Raw genomic sequence first — 22,811 nt, forward strand, 5'->3', positions numbered from 1 at the left:
TCGATAGCATGAATTTCTGCTCTAATCTTTGTTATTTCCTGTCTTATGCTTGTTTGGGGTTTTATTTGCTGTTCTTTTTCCAGCTCCTTAAGGCATAAGGTTAGGTTGTGTATCTGAGATCTTTTTCCTTCTTTAGGAAGGCCTGGATTGGTATATACTTTCCTTATGACCATCTTTGCTGCATCCCAGAGGTTTTGGGTTGTGGTGTTATCATTTTCATTGACTTCCATATACTTTTTAATTTCCTCTTTAACTGCTTGGTTAGCCCACTCATTCTTTAGTAGGATGTTCTTCAGTCTCTGAGTATTTGTTACCTTTCCAAATTTTTTCTTGTAGTTGATTTTGAGTTGCATAGCGTTGTGGTCTGAAAATATGCATGGTATGATCTTGATCTTTTCGTACTTACTTAGGGCTGATTTGTGTCCCAGTATATGGTCTATTCTGGAGAACGGTCCATGTGCACTGGAGAAGAATGTTTATTCTGCTGCTTTAGGATGAAATGTTCTCAATATATCTGTGAAGTCCATCTGGTCCAGTGTGTCGTTGAAAGCCATTGTTTCCTTGTTGATTTTGTGATTAGATAATCTGTCCATTGCTGTGAGTGGGGTGTTGAAGTCTCCTACTCTTATGGTATTACTATTGATGAGTTTCTTTATATTTGTGATTAAATGATTTATATATTGGGGGCTGACACATTTGGTGCATAAATGTTTACAATTGTTAGGTCTCCTTGGTGGATAGACCCCTTGATTATGATATAAAGCCCTTCTGCATCTGTTGATACAGTCTTTATTTTATTGATTGTCTGATACAAGGATGGCTACTCTGGCTTTCTTCTGTCGACCATTAGCATGATAGATGGTTCTCCATCCCCTTATTTTCAATTTGAAGATACCTTTAGGTCTCAAGTGGGTCTCTTGTAAACAGCATTTAGATGGATCTTTTTTTTTTATCCATTCTGTTACCCTATGCCTTTGATTGGAGCATTGAGTCCAATGAAGTTTAGAGTGAGCACTGAAATATATGAATTTATTGCCATTATGATGCCTGTAGAGTTGGAGTTTCTTGGTGTTCTCTGGTCCTTTCTAATCTTTGTTGCTTTTGATATATATACATATATACATATATATATATATATATATATATATATGTATATATGTATATGTATATATATATTTTTTTCTCCCCTCACAGCGTCCCCCTTAAAATTTCTTACAGGGCTGGTTTAGTAGTCACAAACTCCCTTAATTTTGTTTGGCTGGGAAACTTTTTATCTCTCCTACTATTTTGAATGACAGCCTTGCTTGATAAAGAACTCTTGGCTGCATATTTTTCTGATTCAGCACATTGAATATATCCTGCCACTGCTTTCTGTCCTGCCAAGTCTCTGTGGATGGGTCTGCTGCAAACCTGATCTGTCTTCCCTTGTAGGTTAGGGACTTATTTTCCCTTGCTGCTTTCATGATTCTCTCCTTGCCTGAGTATTTTGTGAATTTGACTATGATACACCTTGTTGATGGTCAGTTTTTATTGAGTCTAATGGGGGTCCTCTGTGCTTCCTGGATTTTGATGTCTGTGTCATTCCCCAGGTTAGGAAAGTTTTCTGGTATGATTTGCTCACATAACCCTTCTACCCTTATTTCTCTCTCTTCGTCTTCTGGGACCCCTGTGATTCTGATGTTCCTTTTTAATGAGTCACTGATTTCTCTAATTCTTAAATTGTGCTCTTTTGCCTTCATTTCCCTTTTTTTCTGCTTTATTATTCTCTATAAGGTTGTCCTCTATATTGCTGATTTTCTGTTCTGCCTCATCCATCCTTGCCACTGTGGCATGCATCTGTCATTGCAGGTCAGTTACAGCATTCTGACTAGATTTACTTCTTTTATCTCTGCAGAAAGGGATTCCAATCTATTTTCAATTCCAGCTAGTATTCTTATTATCGTGATTCCATATTCTGGTTGAGACATCTTAGTTGTATGTGTATTGGTTAAATCCTTGGCTGTTGTTTCTTTGTGCTATTTCTTTTGGGGTGAATTCCTTTGTTTTAACATTTTGAAGGGAGAAAAGTAATTAATGAGTTAGTAAAATTAAAGTTAAAAAAATTAAAATTAACAAAATATTAAAATTAAAAAATTAAAAACACACACAAAAAAATCGAATAAATGATGCTAGATCGTAGGTGTGTTTTGGTCTGGGTGTTGAAAGTGGTTTGACAGATTAGAGAAAAAAAGAGGGGGAAGGAAATCGTTTGAGAATTTGAAAAAATGAATACACTGATGTAGACTAAAATGAGATGATGGGAGTAAAATAGAATTAAAAAAAATTTTTTTTTAATTTTTTTTTTTCAACGTTTATTTATTTTTGGGACAGAGAGAGACAGAGCTTGAACGGGGGAGGGGCAGAGAGAGAGGGAGACACAGAATCGGAAACAGGCTCCAAGCTCTGAGCCATCAGCCCAGAGCCCGACGCGGGGCTCGAACTCACGGACCGAGAGATCGTGACCTGGCTGAAGTCGGACGCTTAACTGACTGCGCCACCCAGGCGCCCCAAAAAATTTACACAAAAGTAAAGAATATAGTAGAAAAAATTAAAGAAAAATATTTTTAATAAAAATTAAAATGCAAATTAATTTTTCTCTTTCTGTATTCAAGAAAAAGAAAAGAAACGAAAAAGAGGAAAAAGATAAAAAGAAGATATCATTTGAAAATTTGAAAAAGTGAATACACTGTAGTAGACTAAAATAAAATGATGGAATAAAATAGAATTTGAAAAAATTTACATAAAAGCCAAAAATATAGTGAAGAAATTAAAGAAAAATATTTTTAAAAGAAATTGAAAGTAAAAATGACGTTTTTCTCTTTCTGCATTCAAGAAAAAGAAAAGAAACGAAAAAGAGAAAGGAGAAAAATAAAAAGGAAATCGTTCAAAAATTTGAAAAAGTGAATACACTGAAGTAGACTAAAATAAAATGATAGAAGTAAAATATAATTTCAAAAAATTTACACTAAAGTAAAAAATATAGTAAGAAAAATGAAAGAAATATATTTTTAATAAAAATTGAAAATAAAAATAAATTTTTTCTCTTTCTGTATTCAAGAAAAAGAAAAGAAGTGAAAAAGAAAAGAAAAAAAATTGAATGGATGGACCTGCTTACAGATTGAAACATGTCTGAAATTACTTTATTTTCCTGTAGAAGTCAGACTATGAAGCGCTTTATAGTCCATAAACTAAGTAGGCGGTGAGACTTGTGTTCTTGAAGAGCAAGGTTAGCCCAATTGGGCGGGGTTCAGTGTAATGGCTCTGCTCCCCACTAGATGGCGCTGCTAGCCCCACTGGGGTGAGGTGTTGTGGGGCTCGCAGGTGCGTATGCGCATGCACAGAGTGGTGAAAATGGCCCCTCCCAGCTATCCAGTCTGTCCTCCCCGACCAGATCAGCAATCAGGCACCTGTCCTCTGTCTTCAGCTTTTGTCCCCTTCCTGCTTTCTCACTGTCAGTGACCATGCCCCAGGCAGTACCTCTCTCCTGAGTTTTGTCTCAGATGCGGCTGTTTTCCCGGGCCCTTTATTTCTGAAGGACTGCGGCTTTGAACCATTCCGCCCCTCTGCGGGAGGGTCTCACCGAGCAATGGCTGAATGAGCAATGGCTGAATGAGCAATGGCCGACTGTCGGCTGCACCCAGGAACGCTTGCTGGACCCTGCTGCTGCCGGTGCCCCGAGACTGCGGCCAGGTGCCAGCCCGCCCCAGAAAAAGTTCGCGAGATAGTATAGCGGCAGCTTTTCAGGGATTACGGAAAATCACAACACACATCTAACACCAGGCTTCACCCTTAACGACTTTGTTCCAGCACCAGCAAATGTGGCCACCCTCTGGGGTCTGCTGGGACCAGGTGGCTTCAACAGTCTCTACCAAATGTCCTTCCAGCAGTGGAACCGCTTTCCCCGTGTGACCCGAGATCCTCCTGGACCCCACTCTATTCCTGGGGATTTGCCCTTCCCACCAGAGCACCACCAGGTATGGAGCTGTGGAGTTGCAGCTTTTGTGCTCCCCTTGTTTACAGTCTTAATGGAATGTAAACCCTCTCCTTTCTCCTTTCTCCTTTGTCCCTTTTTAGTTTAGTCCCTCTGGCTGTTTCCAATTTTCCATTTTCTCTCCAGCTGTTTTTGGGGAGGTGTGCTTTTCCAGTATTTTCCCCTCCCCCACAGCCCCCTCTGTCTCTGTCCTCTCTCTTCCCACAAAAGCACCTCCTTTCCTGCGGCCTTTTGCTCCCCAGGTTCACCTTTCTGCTCCGCGTACCTGCTGAATTGTGTGGTTCAGGTTGTGCATATTGTTGTATTAATCCTCCAATCAGTTCTCTAGGTGTGTAAGATGGTTTAGTGTTGGTCTGGCTGTATTTCATGGACGCGAGACACACAAAAAACTTCCATGCTGTTCCCTTGTCTTCTACTTTTTTTAAATATTTATTTTTGAGAGAGAGAACATGAGAGGGGGAGATTCAGAGAGAGAGGGGCACAGAGGATCTGAAGTGGGCTCCTCACTCCCAGCAGAGAGCCTGATGCAGGGCGCAAACTCACGAACCATGAGATCATGACCTGAGCTGAAGTTGGATGCTCAAATGACTGAGCCACCCAGGCATCCCTCTCTTCTACTTCTTTCATAAACTCCATGTGTCATTTTTCATTTTCTTTTGTTGCCTTCTCAAGTCTTAATCAAAATTTGTATCTTTCTTGATCTCTTGCTTTTTAGGCACGATAGTTTTGTTATGGTTTTTGAGTTATTAGAAATGTTTTTGTTCAATATTTTCATTTTTTAAGGACATCATTTTCCTGTGTATTTTTCACCCCTCATTTTTTCCTTTTTTAAATATGTATTTTGTAAATCTTATGCAATTACAAAGATCACATTCAAACAGGTGATTCTTCCCAGACCAGGAATTTATTAAAGGATCGTTGGTGGAGAGCCAGGGCTGTTGTCTGGGCTCATGGAAACCTTTCCTGGCTCACTGTGAAGTCCTCCATCTGCTTAGCAGAGGAAAATTAGAAGCTTCAGAGTTTCATTCACACATCTCTGCGTCACAGCACATTTGCAGAAATGATGTTTTCTGTACATTTCTAAATTTAGCTGTTGCTTCCACCACATCATGATGTCAGAGGAATATAAGAAGGCATCTAGAATGGCATCTGTAGGGAGTCCACGTGTCCCATTCTTGTAGTTCCAGGTAAGGGGTCACTGACTGTGTCCCTTAGGACGTGCCTCAACTTTGGGGAATCCTGTGCCCTGTCTGACATTTTAGCTGCTGGAATCCTTTCCATGTGTTCTCTCAGTGTGGTCAACTTTTCCACGCCCCCAGTAACCCAATTGGTATGGATTTTGGCTATGAGTGTATCCTCATTCCATCAAAGATGGTGTTTCTATTTCATGTTCTCCCTATTGTCTTAAGATGTAATTTCAAAAAAGAAGCAGGAGGCATCTTTCATACTTCACTATCTTCTGGCTTAACTTTCTCTAAAAAAAAAAATCTATAGAAAGTTTCAATCCTTCCTGAGACATTTTTACAGTACCAAAAAAAAAAAGTTCTATAGAAAATATAGGAAAAGGCAGCTTTATACAGAGCTGGCTCATTCACTTTGTGAGTTCAATAGAAAGAAAATTTTTATTTTTCCTTATATGTTTTGTGAATACCAGGTGAAGTGGGAAAAAGCAATACAAAGATTTCCATCAGGAGAGCAGGCAAATGGCACCAGTTCAGGATTCCCCCAGACTCCACTCTGACTCTCTTTGTTGAAGTTCTATATTGTTCATTGTGATTTCTTTGTCTGAATAAGGTTTTGTGAAAAGAGAATATATCTAAGGTTTCTGGGACTCTTGTCCCTTATTGGGCTCTCAGCGTGTGAGAAAGATACACAGAATACCGAAAGCAACCTGGGAACAAGAATGTCTCTTTTCCTTATTCTCTCCATTTGAAAATGCTGTGCTGAGGACGATGGATAGATATCAGAGGGCCCTAGCATTCTTGGAGCTGCAAGATGCTTGGGAGTTTTAGAGAATTTGCAAAGGGGATTGAGCTGTGGTCAGAATCTCAGGGGTGCAGCAAGGCACTAGAGAGGCAGTTGCCTCTGTGTGTGTGTGTGTGTGTGTGTGTGTGTGTGTGTGTGGTGGGGGGGGGGGTGTTCGATCACCCTGTATACTTTCTCTTGCACTAGAATGGCACTGAAGCAGAATTTCATTCTAAGGACTTTAGTAAGGCAGAGGTAATGTAGAAATCCTCTGACTTAAGGGGCCTTGTGGATCAGACATGAAGATGAAGGTCTTGGCAAATGGCTACTTACACAGAGGACATTGAAATCTGAATGTCTACACTCTGATTCACTGGCATTTTGTAAGCCCCCTCAGAAGTTAGATAAAATCCTGAAGGAAAACTGCACATGGAAAGAAATTGTCTCCAATCATTCTAGTAGAATGGGGTATTAAAAGGAAGAAATTTGAATAATACAATAAGATGAATAATGCTGCATTTCTAGCATGCCTGGGTTTGTGGAGAGACAACCATTTTTTGCTCCAGATATAGCCAGATACTTTGGCTGGACAAGTACTTGTAGATAGAACTGTCAGTGGGTGGCATTGTCATCCTTTAATTGATATCTCCATCTTCATTTAAGACCTTGTTGTGCCTGAAAGTAATATTTTGGATCTTCCCCCACATGTATTAATTTGAATATGCAATTTTTTACATAAGAGTGAAAAAAAGAGTTTGGACCCTAAATTCTTTTTGCCATAAAATTAAAAGACTTAACAACATATCTTGTAAGCTGAAATAGTCCCAATCAATGGTATGCTGTAGGAAAGGTGTTATAGGAGGGACACATATGTCTTGTGTGATCTTATTCTGAAGTTGCTTCATACTTTCATGGTATTCACCCCAATGCTGAGGTTCACATTCAGGAAAATGCCTGTGGTTATGGTACAAAAATTAAATCTTTCTTCTGCAGCCGCCAAAGAGAATCTGAAAGTTGCCATTGATAGTCACCTCTCTTTCCTCTTTTTTTAATTTAAAAACTGTTTATTATATATTTTTTTGAGAGAGAGTACGTGTGAGAGAGAATAAGTGGGGGAGGGGCAGAGACAGAGGGAGACACAGAATCAAAAGCAGCCTTCAGGCTCTGAGCTGTCAACATAGAGCCAGATGAGGGGCTCGAACCCATGAACTGTGAGATCATGACCTGAGCTGAAGTCAGATGCTTAACCGAGCCACCTAGGTGACCCAGTCTTTCTTCTTTTTATAGAGAAATGAGTCCTTCTTGGTGGGAAAGAGACTGAATCAATCTACATAAGAAAACACAGAGAGGCAAATTTAGTGAAGAGAAAGAAAACAAACTGTGTAATTTTCTGGTTGAGTAAAGAATTTTAAAAGAAAGTTTGAAGAAGGACATTTTGGAATAGCTGTAGAGAATAAGGGACATACGTAGGAGTAAAAAGGGTATTTTTGTAAATGATAACATGAAGGCTTTATTTGCATGCTCTTAATATTCTTTGATTTCAACTACATTCTAGTATCCATCTGAGTTTATTAAATGTAGCACAACCCTAAGACAAAGATGTGTGAATCTAAGATATAGGACGACTAGAGTAGCATGTGCATGAATTCAAAGAGCAATGGCATTTTAGTCCAGGGAATTTGGCTGTAAGATCCCCTCCCCCCCCCCCCCCATTGAGTATTACATGAAATTGCCTTTCCATCTTCCCCAGTAGGCTGGTGGCACCAGCAGCAGTGACAGTGGTGCCTCACTATCAAACACAGGGTGATTGTGGTAAAAGCAATCAAGCCCAGCAAGGAGGCTATACGTTGTGGGATCTGGAAATAGAGGTGAGAGAACATTTGTTCCTCCATTACCTTGGTAGGTGTTATCAACTGATTCATGTGTGTGAGCCCTTTGGGGAATCCTTCTAAGTATTTGGAAGGAAACCTGGAACATTTATAATTGAATTATGCCAGTAACTTGAGAAGAAGAACATTTAAAGTTATTGTAAACTAAGTACAAATATAAATGGGAAGTAACCTGTAGAAAAAAGCTGGTGCCACGAACTATTAGGGATATCTTGTGTGAGCCAAAATTTTTTCAGGTATATTTCACTGTGGAAAGAAATGTAGGGTGATATTTATGACTTTGAATCATGAGGAAGATTATTTAGGGACAAATTGTGCTTAGAATATAATATCCCTCTTCTAAATCTAGGACTTCCAAGTAAAGCAGTGAGTGAGTGGTTCTCATTGCTTTTAAAAGATTACAGACTTTTAAAGGAAGATAATAAAAGCACTTGATCTGTTCCCAATCCAGGCCAGAATAAAATATTTTTTTTTGCATTAAATATTGGGGAGTTCATGGATTCACTGAAATGCAGTTAAATATCCCAGGTTAATAAGTATCTGAGGTTTAGGGCTTGGGGAGAGAAGATTAGTCCATGAGGATCACAGAAAATAGAGAAAAAGCTTCTAAATGACCTTTCTTACATCAATACTTATTGTGTACATGTATTGAGAGTATATGCTATTTTAACTCATAAGCTGAACTCTTTTTAAATAAAAATGTTTATTTCTTTATTTTTGAGAGAGAAAGCATGCGAGCAGGAGAGAGGCAGAGAGAGACAGAGAATCCCAAGCAGACTCCAATGCTATCAGTTCAGAGCACCATATGGAGCTGGACCTCTCAAACTGTGACATCATGATCTGAACTGAAATCAAGAGTAGGATGTTTAACCAACTGAACCACCTAGGCATCCCATAAATTGAACTCTTATAGAGAGTGAAGAGAAAATAATTTAATGTTTCCTTTCTGATGATTTGCCTAGGTTAACTTACAGAATCTGGAAGAATGTATAATTGAGAGGCTGCTTAGGTTTTCTCTCTCAGTTATTAGATGTCCCAAGCCAACCTTTGACAAGTGTTAGATGGCAATCAGTCATACACTTGCAATGATCAAGGATTGATTCATAAACTTTGGATGAAGGAGCAGTGCAGCGATGTGAGGGAGAGAAGCCAGAAATTGCTTGTTCCCTCTTTCTCTACCCCTTGCCTTTTTTTGTCCTTGATCCTTTTTAGCCATGAAGATTGATTCATATTAGGCAGAGAATTAATATTCACTCCATTTTCATTTCCTTGTTGCTCTATTATATGCTGAATGAGGCATACACTGAGGGTGGTATCTTAGGGAACTTATGGTGGTATACTTCAAACCTGGTCAATGAATGATAAGCCAACAGGAACGTCTATCTTTAATTTAATAGTTAATTACATAAATGGATCCCACTCTGATATCAGAGCACTCCTGTCTTTGTTTCAACTCTTGTCTTTTCCCTTTGACACTTCTAGGATGATTTTCTAATCAACTACCCCATATTCCAATATTCAAAAAATAAATAGATTTTCTCATAATTTGAGAGCAGAAAGACATGATATTTTCTTTTCTCTTGTGTTGCTAATGTGTGCTACTTAGGAACTCCATAAATATTTGTTAAATACTGTGGAATTTTACATAGGAAGAAATTGGAACCAGAGAAATCATGTGAATTCTTCAAAGTAATGTATCTAGTTTGTAATGGATTAGGGATTATAAATTTGTTTATTGAGTTAACAGTAATTCTTTTCCATTGGAAGTGACATTCTAAGGTAGTTTACATGATCACCTGAAACCTGCAGTATAATTAGGATCCTTGGAAGCCTTTCCCATAGGGAAAGTCAAGGTCTCTGATTTTGCTGAAGTTCTTTTAGCAATTTGAACCATTATAACTGAAGCAAGCACCAAAAAAAAAATCTTGCTAATATTCATGGGTACACCTGTGTCCAAGTTCAGGTGCTGGCCTACTAAAATATCTCCTTATCCATCTTAGTTATCATCAACATCCAGGAATTCATCAAACTGTATGACCAGAAGCTGATATTATATTGATTTGGGTGAAAATTAGCTCTTTCTCCTTTGTTATAGGTATATGTAAATAAAATGACTTCTTAGCTTCTTCATGGTCACATTTTGCTTATCAGTTTCAAGCAATATACATACCAAGCACAGATTCTTAATTAATAAATCCAATACATTATACCATGTCACCTTATTTGGCATGAAATAAGAGTGCATGAAGAATTGTGTACAAATTAGCATGTTATTAGTTTGACTATAATTTTTTTTATTGTTTGCACTAGAGGAAAAAAATGCAAGAATGCACTTATTTTTCTATTCCCTAAAACTTTCTTATATATAAAAAAGTAAAATTATTTCCCCATATTATGAAATAGTTTATTACCTACTGTCATTAATTCATTAATTATTATTAGTAATACTGGGCATTGTATGTATGGTGAGTCACATCATACAATTTTTTTGTTGGTTTTCATTTTTTGTTTTCCTCTTTAGAAATCTTACGGCTATAAATATTGAGGAAATTTGCTAGCAATGAAATGTATAATGGAAACAGATGACTCCACTTATCTTTTCCATTCAGCTATTGGAAGAAATATCACTTCTTATTGTGAGAATAATATGTAGCTCTGTTTATTGAAGGGACCCTAGTGAATGGCTGTTAGGAAGCTAAGTAATGCCAGTCACCCTCTGAGCTGTCACTTCATCAGAGAATACTTTGTTCATGGAATGGAGCAGATGTTCAGCCTACATTCGTGTACTTGAGACACACTGAAAGCACAAAGCCAAGCTAAGAGCACTTGTGGTGAATGGAAGATGCAAGTTAAGATGAAAAGGAAGAATTACAGTGCAGCAGGTTGTAGAGAGCATTTGTCTAGAATACATTTAAAGGACCCTGATGGTAATGGTAACAATGTCTTGCATAATATCCAGTCTTGGAAAGTAATGGACTTCGAAATATGCTATGGAGTTTCAACCATGATAACAAAAAGTCATTATGGAACTACTGAAGTCCTTAGAATAAAAGAAATGAAAGCAAAATTCACTGTGGCTTTGATTCCACGTTGCTTTGTGGCATGATTTGCCATGCTTACAGTAAAAGATTTTTAGACAAAATTTTAGGTGAAACTTTGTTATCATTACCTCATAAATCTATTTTTGCCTTCATGGATATATGATAAGCTGGTTTTAAACTGAAGCTACAGTATTATCTCTTACTCAGAGGAAGAAGCACTTCCTTTTGTTTGGTTTATGGCTAAAATAACCTAAAAAAAAAAAAAGCACTTTCATCTAGATCGGGATTTCTCTGTCTCAGCCCTATGATATTAGACTGAGTACTTTTTTGCTGTGGGGGCTGTCCTGTTTAAGATATTTAGCAACGTCTTAATTTCTACTCAGTAGATACCCGTAGCATCTCCCCAACCCAGCTGTGAAAACCAAAATGTTGTTAGACATTGCCAAATGTCTGCTGGGGGCAAAATTGCCCCCATTTGGGAATCCCTTCTCTGGATTCTGGTCCTTTGCTACTCTTCTTTAGGATGATGTGATCTGAGATCATAGCAGCACTAAGAGAATGCTATTGAATGGTGAAATATGGATTTTAATCAACCTAATTGCTCCAATTCCTAGAAAATTTAGAGATGAAAGTTTAAGAAAGACATTAAAATCCGCAACTTTATTGGTAATCAAGAAAGGAGAAAATTCTTCAGTGTGAATTACTTGATCCTGAGGCACTATGGTACTCAACATGAATAATTGCTATAATCACAAAATCCATTAGCATGCTGCCTTAAGTGCTTGGTGTTCGTCTTTTATTCATTGGATAATTACTTACTGCTTGGTGTGTTTTACCTGGTGCCTCTAACTGGGAACGTGCTACAAAAGGCTTTCATAGCTATTATACGTGTGCTATGTTAGGTTTTACTTTATTTTGCACACAAAGAAGGACCTGCATGAATTCCACGATGTAAGAATGATTATCCTTTTCACATAGTAAATGCACCAACACCCCCCGTTGGTACAAATAGGCCTAGTGGTTATGAAATATAATTTGGCATCACGTTAAACCTATAGTTTCCAGGACAAAACAAATCCTAAATTTAAGAAACGCTAAATTTGGGAAGACTTCTTTCTTCATGAGAAAGTGGCACAGATGTTTCCCTTGTGGCAGGTGCTTTTCCACATTCATTCATTAAAGGTTTATTGATACTAGGCATACAGCATCAAAGCACTACTTGCCCTAAAATTATTTACACTGTAGACAAGGAGAAAAGACTTAATTTTGTGAAAAGGTAAATTACAAAGCAGAACAATAATATGAGAGCTGATGAGAGGTTATAGGTAAAGGATTTCTAATAGGGTGTTCTATGTAGCAAGTGATAAAATCCAAAAGCGAGTTTACTGCATGCCCTTAAATTGCCATATAAATTTTGGTCTAGATCACCTTGAAGCATGAATAAGAGAAAGAAGGACTTTTCAAAAGGGTAGAATGGTATGAGCAAAACATGAAAGAGGCAGTTCAAATTGGGTTTTTAGGAGTGTGGGAGGAAGGTATATAGACCATTCCAGTTTGAGTGGATGTTTTGTGTATGGAGTAGAGTGTTTAGGTGGATTTCAGTTAGAGCAGGTTTAAAGATTGAGTTTTATTTATTTAGGAGAAAGGGAGACCCTCTTGATGGAGGAGGATAACTTAAATATAACAGTGTTTGAGTGACATGAATCCAGTAGTAATGCTTAGTAAGGAAAATAAGATGATGAAGCCATGGCAAAGATGGCAGAAGAGGAAAGCAATGGAAAATATAAGAGAAATATGTAGGCATTAAATTTCATTATTTAGTGTTTTACCCCAAATCATCTTAAATGAGAAGTAGAAGCAGCAGGACTGGGTCCTGTGATTACTCTTCCTCCAGTCTATACTTTGGTGTCAGCTGAAGCAGATACTGTGATGTACAGCCTAGATTCCCCTTCCAGGCTGAAAAACTTCCCCCAGCTCCAGAGCATACTGCCAAATGCCAGGCACCTTCAGCTGCCAATTTTCTCTGGGAATTATCCTCTGTTGAGGAAAACTGCCATGGGTAAGTTCCCAAAACTTCCAGAAGAGGGGCACCTGGGTGGCTCAGTCAGTTGAGCATCTGACTCTTGATTTGGCTCCGAACATGGCCTCACAGTGTGTGGGACTGATCCCTGTATGGGGTTCTGCACTGACAGTGTGGAGCCTGCTTGGGATTCTTGCTCTCCCTCTCTCTTTCTGCCCCTCCCCCACTGGCTCTTGAGCATGCTCTGTCTCTCTCAAAATAAATAAACATTAAAAAAAAAAAACTTCCAGAAGAAAGTTGGTGTGGGGTATTGGTGTGGGGTATAAATACCCTGCCCACATACCGCAGTGGGCACTTTCCTGAGAAGCCTTCTCAGCTCCAGCACTTCCTCCAAAGGTGGCTGAGGCCTAGTTGTGAGTATGTTGGGTCCCCACTCCTGCTGCTGCCAAGTCCCACTTCCTCTCCCTTCACTGAAACTGTTAGTCCCAAGAGTACTCCCTCGTAAACTTTCTGCCCACAAATCCCTACGACAGAGTCTCCTTGCTGGGGAACCCAACCTGTGACAGTTGATGCTAGGAGGAGTCTGAAAAAGCAAACTCTGTGATGAGATTGGGAAGCTGGAATGCTCCTTGTCTCACTGTCAGTGAGGACCTATCTCATCAGTAGGTGTGGGATTTGTGGGCCCTATGAGGCTCTTGGCACAAGGTGGCGGTGGAATTGTTAAAACTTTCACTGGTAGCAAGTTGGGATGATATGTCAGTGGAAGGAAATGAGTTAGTGGGAGCGATGTACCAGACACATTAGAAATATGGAAGAAAGAGCAATTATAAGGAAAATGAAATTGGATGGTATTTGCTAGGGACGGTTGATGCTCTGGAAAGAGACAATGAAATACTGAGGACAGTTAACTGTCAATTAAGCATTGACTATGGAACTCCAAAGGCCTCCCTGGCAGCATAGAATGAGGAGCCAGAGGACAAAGAAAGCTGGAGACTAGGCACAGGACTTAATACAAGTGTATCATAAGGTTAAATTCCCAAATTAGGCAGGCTCTTGGTTCAGATAGAATGGGATTCTGGGACATGGGATGGGGATATCTGAGTGATGAACGTGAAAATCTTCAATCCTTGCTGCTTCTGAAACTTTGAGCTGAAGACATGGCCCACTCCTCTGTTAAGGACCACTGCTTCCCTCACCTTCCCCAAAGATGAGACATATGGCAGTGCCCCAAAGGTATTTTGTGCCATTCTCCAGATCTTCCCTGTCTCCTCTCCTGGTCACTGTGCCAATAACTATGGTTGAGTCACAGTGTCATCTGACTGTCAAAATGCTGAGTTTGGTTAGAGAGGAAAAGGACTATACTCCAGAGGAGATGAAGGACTTATAATCATCTATTAGAAGGAACTGGGAGAGGACATTTGAACTGAACTTGAATCTTGGATCAAGGTTGATAGAATACAAAGATATAAAAGGAGTAATTTATTAATATAGGAACATTTTTCGGGGATATAGGACTTAAAAAGCTGTGTAAGAGATGATGCTAACATGCTTCTACAATGAATCTTAGAAGCTTAAAGAAAGTGTTTGTCAGCAGCTCTTTCTGTCTATAGGTCCTGTCCCCATGCTTTAATAAAATCACCTTTTTGCATCAAAAAAAGTGTTTGTTTATGTTAAATACAATAAAAATGTGACACTGGCCATGGAAGACAGTAGAAAGAAATGCCAAAAAGTGTAGATAAATGCACATGCCAAAATGGGTATATTATACAAGAGGTTTCTTGGGAAGGCCCAGAGGACATTCTGCTTACCATATCAAAAGGAATGGGATGATGAGAAGGCATTGTTATCACTGAGAAATTCAGTTGTAGCCATCATCCGTTAAGTCAGGGCTGATGGTAAGAGATGCTGTCACTGAAGCAGGTTCTCTGATAGCAAAGGCAATGATAGGATTCTGAAATAATAGAGGCATATAGAAGCCAGGCAGATATGATTATAATGAGTGGTGAGGTCTCAGTGGTAGCCAGGGAGACCTGCCCCACAGAGAGTCCTAAAGGTAAGTAATAGTACATGGTATCTCTGGGACTACATAGATTGTCTTTAACCAGCAAGGGTATTTCTTAATCTATTTAACCAGAAAAGGTCAATAATAGGTGATTATGAGGTTGAGTGTAAGCATCTCAGTTAAGGAATCATAATTCACTGCTTAATTTTTATACCCAAGTCAGTTTTCATACCAGATACTTACTAAGTCCTGGAGAGGAAGGACCCACAATACCACAGCAAATATTCAAAGTAAAAATTCTTCTCATCTTTCCCAAAGGGATGATATCTATTTCCTTTTAAAGCTTTAGACTGGAGAAAAGAGAATGCCTTAACATTTTTACTATTATTGGTCGAAGGGTCTAAATTGCCACTGATACCAAGGCACCTGAATCATTTTAAGCTCTCTCTTATAGTGAAGTCATTTGAGGGCCAGTTCACAGTGGATCTACTGTCATTGGATCGATGGATCCATCCACTGGTCATTTCTTCAGTCTCAAAATGTATAATTGGAATGGATACTTTTTGTAGTTGGCATAATATTCCTACCATTGATTCCTGGGTTGGTAGTATAATAGCTTTTGTGTTAAAATATTACACTGACATTTTTAAAATTACTACCTCCTTCCCTCCCTCACACACATAGCCAAATTAGTATATTAAGAACAATTATGCATGTAGTGGGCAATGGCAGAGATAAGTGCCTTAAAGACCCAAAAGATAGTAGTGGTCCCATCATATCTTCAATTAATTCACCTTTCTGGACTTGAAAAAAAAACAGTTGGATCCTGGAGGATGACACTAAACTATTGCAAACAAGTGGTAGCCCCCAATTTCAGCCTCTCTGTGTGTGTATGGTGGAAGGGTAAACAGTCCTGGGATGCTGTGGTGCCCCATCTGATTCCCATTTCAGAACCGAAGAGCTTATTCTCCAAGATGCTAGGAATGACACCCATCAACACTCTCAATTCTCAGCCCTCTCCTGCCAGCTTGCCACAATAACACCCCCTTTTTGGGGTAAGAAGAATCCAACGTGCGGTTGATATGGAGGTGGGGGATGGGGAGTGGGTTATAAAAACTCCATGTCTTTTTTTCAATTGAGGGAATCAATTTCTGAAGGGCTATCCCAGCTTCCAACTTCAGGAAGTTATGACTGTACCACAGCAGAACTTCTCCCTCTGCAAATACTACTTTCTTCCCATACCAAGAGTTCATCCTGAGATTGCACCATATATGGTAATACACTTCTTGAACACCACTCTACATCTAAGTTTGCTTCTTGGAAACCCATCTCTGACAATTGTATATTATTTGTCTACCAATCTGTTTGCCTTTATGTGTTGTAATTGGCATAAAATTTCACAACATCTCTTTTGATTCCCTCCCCCACTCCCATTCAGGTTTTAAAATAGACCAAATATCAAATAAAGTCATGCGGCTATCAAGTGACATTCCTCCAAAGATAGCTTTAGCACAGTCTCCTAGAAAACTGGTAAAGTTCACTTTTACACATTAAACTGTGAAATCAGGTGATGATTTACATCTTCCACTTTTAGAAGCTTGGAAATTGCTTAGTTTTCATTCAAGTTTTATAACAAGTTATTAGTGACCAATGAAATGGAAATGTAGACCACTTCCTCACAGTTTTCTTTCTTTTATAATATTTGTCATGTGATGGATGAATCACTTGATGTTGATCCAGCATCATACTCTGCCACCAAATAAATCTATCCCCCCCCCCCAAACTGATAGACTTAAATATATGTTTCCACTATTTTTTATATATTTCTTCTACTGAGTTCCAGAGTAGCTATCTTTGAAAAAAGGCAAGATAATAAAAAGTATTATATTTAGTATGCATTATGTGTGAACTCACTGCCATTGATGGAATATTCAAAGAGAAAAGTGAAGAAATAGTTTCTTTCCACTAAAGTAATGATGAGTTCTTTTACTGTTTTTATCTCAGGTTTTCACAACTATAAAAATTACATTTTTCATGGATGTTAGCATAGTAAGTGAACAAACATATTTCCTTTATTGCAAACGTTCAAAACCCATTTTCTTGAAATCATAAAAAAATACAATTTCTTGAAATCAGAATAAAAAGCATACAATTATGAAAGAGAGTTAAGACATCTTCAACTTAATTTTCTATTCTCAATTCACCTTGAAGCATCTTTCCACATGTCCGTTTGAATTTCTTATGTTAAGCACACTTAGAAACAAGCTGAAACCAGTAGGTTTCACAAAGTAGGGAGTCAGAACAAAAATGTGTATGGCCAATAGAACAAGAAATATAAAATGGAACATATTTTAAAATTTTTAGGTAGTAATCAATTAAGACTGAGTATTATTCTCACATTTGGAGAAGGGGTATAGAAGTGGAATATCCTTACTAGTGGCAAAAACTCATTTATTATATTAGGATACTAATATAGAAAGTTGAAAGTTTATGAATCAAGAAACAGAAAAAAAAGGAAGGGGAGGGTGCCTGGGTGGCTCAGTTGGTTAAGTGATGGGCTCTTGATTTCAGCTCATGTCACCATCTCATGTTGGAGAGATGGAGCCCCACCTCAAGGTTGCACTGGGCGTAGAGCCTGTTTAAGATTCTCTCCCTCTCCCGATGTTTCTTCCTCTGCTTGCACGTACACACACACACACACACACACACACACACATACTCTCTCTCTCACTCAAAAAAAAAAAAACAACAACAACAAAAAACAAAAAAAAACCCTAAACAAAAACTGAAAACAAAGTAACAGGAGAAGCGTAGAATGTTGGAGATGATCGCTAGAAAAATCAAAACAGAAATGGATAAGTGATTGCACATGGGTGCAGAAAGGGAGGGGAGAGGTGGGAAAAGGTGGGAAAGGTGACTCTTCCTTTCCCCTGTTTAGTGTTTTATAATATTTGATTACATTGCTTTTATTTTATTTTATTTTATTTTATTTTATTTTATTTTAATTGTATTTAAAAAAAAATTTTTTTTTTTCAACATTTATTTATTTTTGGGACAGAGAGAGACAGAGCATGAACCGGGGAGGGGCAGAGAGAGAGGGAGACACAGAATCAGAAACAGGCTCCAGGCTCTGAGCCATCAGCCCAGAGCCTGACGCGGGGCTCGAACTCACGGACCGCGAGATCATGACCTGGCTGAAGTCGGACGCTTAACCGACTGCGCCACCCAGGCGCCCCTATTTTAATTGTATTTATTTTTTAAATTTGCATCCAAGTTAGTTAGTATATAGTACAATAATGATTTCAGGAGTAGATTCCAGTGATTCATCCCCTATGTGTAGCACCCAGTGCTCATCCCAACAAGTGTCTTTCTTAATGTCCCTTACCCATTTAGCCCATCTGCCCCAACCCACAACCCCTGCAGCAACCCTCAGTTTGTTCTCTGTATTTAAAAGTCTTTTGTGTTTTGTCCCCCTCCTTGTTTTTATATAATTTTTGCTTTCCTTCCCTTATGTTCATCTGTTTTGTATCTTAAATTCCTCATATGAGTGAAGTCATATGATATTTGCCTTTCTCTGACTAATTCTGCTTAGCATAATACCCTCTAGTTCCATCCATGTAGTTGTAAATGGTAACATTTCATTCTTTTTGATTGCTGAGTAATACTCCATTGTATGTATATACCACATCTTCTTTATCCATTCATCCATTGATCGATATTTGGGCTCTTTCCATACTTTGATTATTGTTGATAGTGTTTCTATAAACATTGGGGTGCATGAGCCCCTTTGAAACAGCATGCCTATATCCCTTGGATAAATAGCTAGTAGTGCAATTGCTGGGTCATAGGGTAGTTCTATTTTTCATTTTTTGAGAAACCTCCATACTGTTTTCCCAAGCGGCTGCACCAGCTTGCATTCCCACATAAATTGCTTTGATTTTAAAAACTGAATTAACGTTCATATGCAAAACTTTAAAAATCATTTGATATCTGTAGGTCAGAAGGCAGTTTAGCTACTTCTCCTGTGAAGAACAATTTGTAAAAATCTGAAAAAGCTTAACGGTGGTCTGTATGTTTGTGTATTCTTACCTTGTTTCTTGTGCAAATAATCTCCATTGAGTCATATTACCTGTCTTCTTTAGATTTGATTTAAGACCCAGAAGGTATTTTTCTCCAACATCTTAGTTTTAGATTTAGATACAGTTTAGATCTCTTGTCCTTGGCTTATTCAGTGTTTTAATGCCTACGTTACAGTCCCCATATGAAGAGATGAGAATTTAAAATTTACAAATCAGGATAAATGCTGGGATTCAATTGTGAAATTGACAACTGAAAAGATTATTTCTCTGGTCACCTGAAGATATGTTCCTTTTGAAAACATATTATTTATTTGTTCACTATTTATTGAATGACTATTATATTCACAGTGCTACACAAGGCATCCTTTGAGACTGAGTAAAAACAGTTCTTGTCCCAGAACAGGTGTGACACCCACCAGGATAGCTACGTATGATGACTAAAGTAACATTATTGTTGATAACATCACTAAAGCAAGTCAATAATATGGTCAGGAGGGGCTTCCAGGAAGCTGAACATTCACAGAAAGACATGATGTGGAAGTGACCACAGAGGATGAGGACGATCCTGATGAGGTAGGTGAGTGACATAACCATAGAAAAGGCATGGCGACATGCATTCCCACAAGACCAACATGTTGGAGTAGATTGGGTGGGAAGGAGAAATATCACTGAAACATTGGAAGGTGCTGGTTGTAGAAGTTAAGATTATGTAGGATTGCTTTGTGGGAAATAAGGAATCAACAAATTTTTTTCAGAAGAGGAATTACATATTAAAATGAAAGGTTTTAGAAACCTGGAAGTAGTATACAAATGGATGAATTGGAACTCATAGGTGAGGAGAAGGTGAGATAATTTACTTATTTTTCATGTTCCATAGGTAGTTATTTTGATGTTATGGATCTCCAAATATTTTATTTTATTTTATTTTATTTTATTTTATTTTATTTTATTTTATTTTATTTTATTTCTTTTATATACAAGAATCCTATACTGCTATGCTTAAAAACAACTATCTGTATTTCTGGACACTCTTCCTTGCCTATACAACATTTAAATAAATATGTGGGTCCACATTATCTTCTACAGTTTAAATTTTAATAACTTTTACAATATTGGCAAAGAGTTTTTATAAGTAGCAAATATCTTGCTATAATATAAATAAAATTTTGTTAGCAGTGGCATATTTAAAAATATTCTTATTTTATATCTTATATTTTAAAAATATTCTTATTTATGGACATTTAATTATTTGCATTGTGAAGTATTTCAAAATTTGTAAATTAATATTTTTAGAATTTCCTAATGTTTTGAGAGAATGTAACTAACCAACATTTGGCAGAAGAATTTGTGGGAAATACTTATTATTATAATACTTTTTCATTACATTACACAACTAATACTTATTTTTGGATAAGTGTTAAGCTAAATAAAGCCATACTTTAATGATTTTAGTTTATATCATAATTACTAGCTGAAGAAGATACCTTAAGTATATGGCTAATATATATTATTTAGTCTGTAACCTGTCAGTTTACCCCAGTGTGGAACATGTGAAAAAATCACTGAAGGGAAAGAATAGAAAGCTGACATCTGGTTCTAAGGTTTATATTATGTAGTTTTTAGGTGTATAATGCAAGACATTAGCTTCTGAGTTTTCCTTGATTTTTTTTCCCCCTACAAAATGAGGTGGTTGGTCTAAATGGTTTGTAATGTCTGATTTGATTTAAGAAGAGTTTCCAGTGATATATTACAATTCTGTGCAATCAAAGATCCACATTTGGAATACTATTATTGTGCCTTGGTATCACATTTCTGTAGATTTTTCACTAAGTTCTGTATTGACATAACAATCTGGACATGAATAGGAGTGAGTTTAGGAATGGGGATAGTTACATCAACCTTGCTCAGCATAATACAATACTCAGCTCCTGTACCAAAGTCAATTTTATTCTTTCTCCCTATGGTCACATGTTCCCCACTAACATTTAAGAGAAAGTGTTTGTTTCTATGATCTACTTTACACTGAAGAAAGGATTCCTGTTAGTGGGTTTGCTCTTTCTATTCCTTTTAGACAACAGTGAAATCTAGTGATTGATTTTCAGAAATAATGCAAGCTACTTATCTCTCTTTCCTGGTTCATTTGTTCCTTTTCTTTTTAAGTTTGAAGAAAAAATGCAAAATATCTGTGCCGTGTCTCAGCTTGGGAGTCCCCAGTATGCTACTATTCATGGCTAAAAAGGCCAAGTAAGTAGATATGGGACTTCATTCCAAATAACATGTCTTTTCTTAGCAAAATAAATGACTCTTTGCTGTATAACAAAAGAAGAAATACATTGATCATTATGTCTATCAGTTAGTGCTAAGAGCAAAACCAAAGAGAGGAATCATACAGTGAATGATAGGGAATCTAAAAAGTCCCCCTAAACAGCTCTTAAGGTAAAAACTGAGGAGCTGTGTCTTGCTCTGGATCAAGTACACAAGAGCAAGGGTTAATTTTCCATTAGACATATGAATGTAGTATTGAAAGAATGGAATAGAGAGAAAGTTGGTGAATAGTAAATGATGATTTTGTAATCACAAAATCCTTCAGAAACAGAGGTATATAACATGACTAATTACCACTGCCTGTTCTCCATCTTCACCTAATGATATCTCAGAGACACAGGAGCAATGAGGAAAAGAACACTTCATATCACTTTTCCTATTTCTCTAATTCAGTTCTTGGCATGCTGCATAGTTATTATCTGCCTTTCTTCCTCTGCTTCATGTTTATTCTTTATGCTTGGTGTTTAGTAAGCACTAAAGAAATATTTATGAATGACTAACTTAATAAGTGACTGATTAAGAAAAATAGATATGCCACACTGTTAGCAAAATTTTATTTTTCTCAATTTTCTATGTGCTCCAAAGAAGACCTGAATATCTTGCCCACCAAATGATGTGAGAAATTAAGAGACTGAGTGTGAGGAGACTAGTTTATTGCCTACGGATATTTAATCACTGAAGGATTTAGTCGGAAGGTCTAAGGCATAAATCAGTAAAAAACAAGCAAGCAAACAAACAAACAAACAAACAAATGTGTCTATATTATTTTCAGATGGCTTAGAGAGAAGTATCTTGTCTGATCTCCCTGGAATGGAGAATGAGGGAGTGAAGTCAGCATTTGGGGACTTTGTACTATGTGGAGCTTGGGGCAATTATATATATAGCATCATATGGATTGCTAGGTCAGAATCAAGACCAACATTCCAAAAAATATTCATGACCTAAGTGAGGCAATATTTTAAAAAGGCCATAGAGATTGGGAACTAAATGTAAGGCCATAGAGATTGGGAACTAAAGAAGAGATTGCTTGTAAAGACATAGAAGGAAGGCAAATCTAGAGAAATTCCCAAAAAAGATCCCAGAAGAGGTTTTTTATGTGCTGCCTTTGGCATCTGGAATTATCCTGGATGCAGATAAAGGTCATTGCTGAGTTGGGCTCTCCTGAGCTTGGCATCATTTTTAAAAATTTCACATGTGTGTTTATTGTAATGTATTTATAATATTAAGAATGTATATTCTGGAGTTAGATATTGCTGATGGTTGCACAGTCATATGAATATCTCAAAACATTCAATTATACTTTTTTTTTGGCTCAGTTGGCCTTTTTGTGTGGGGATAAGTTAAGTTGGCCTTTTGTTCTCCCAGTTTTATTGAGATGTAATTGAGAAATAAAAATTATGTGTGTGTGTGTATGTGTGTGTGTGCATGTGTATGTATATATTTAAGGTATACAACATCAT

This window comes from Prionailurus bengalensis, chromosome B1 (genome assembly GCF_016509475.1).
Source record: "Prionailurus bengalensis isolate Pbe53 chromosome B1, Fcat_Pben_1.1_paternal_pri, whole genome shotgun sequence".
NCBI lineage: Eukaryota > Metazoa > Chordata > Mammalia > Carnivora > Felidae > Prionailurus > Prionailurus bengalensis.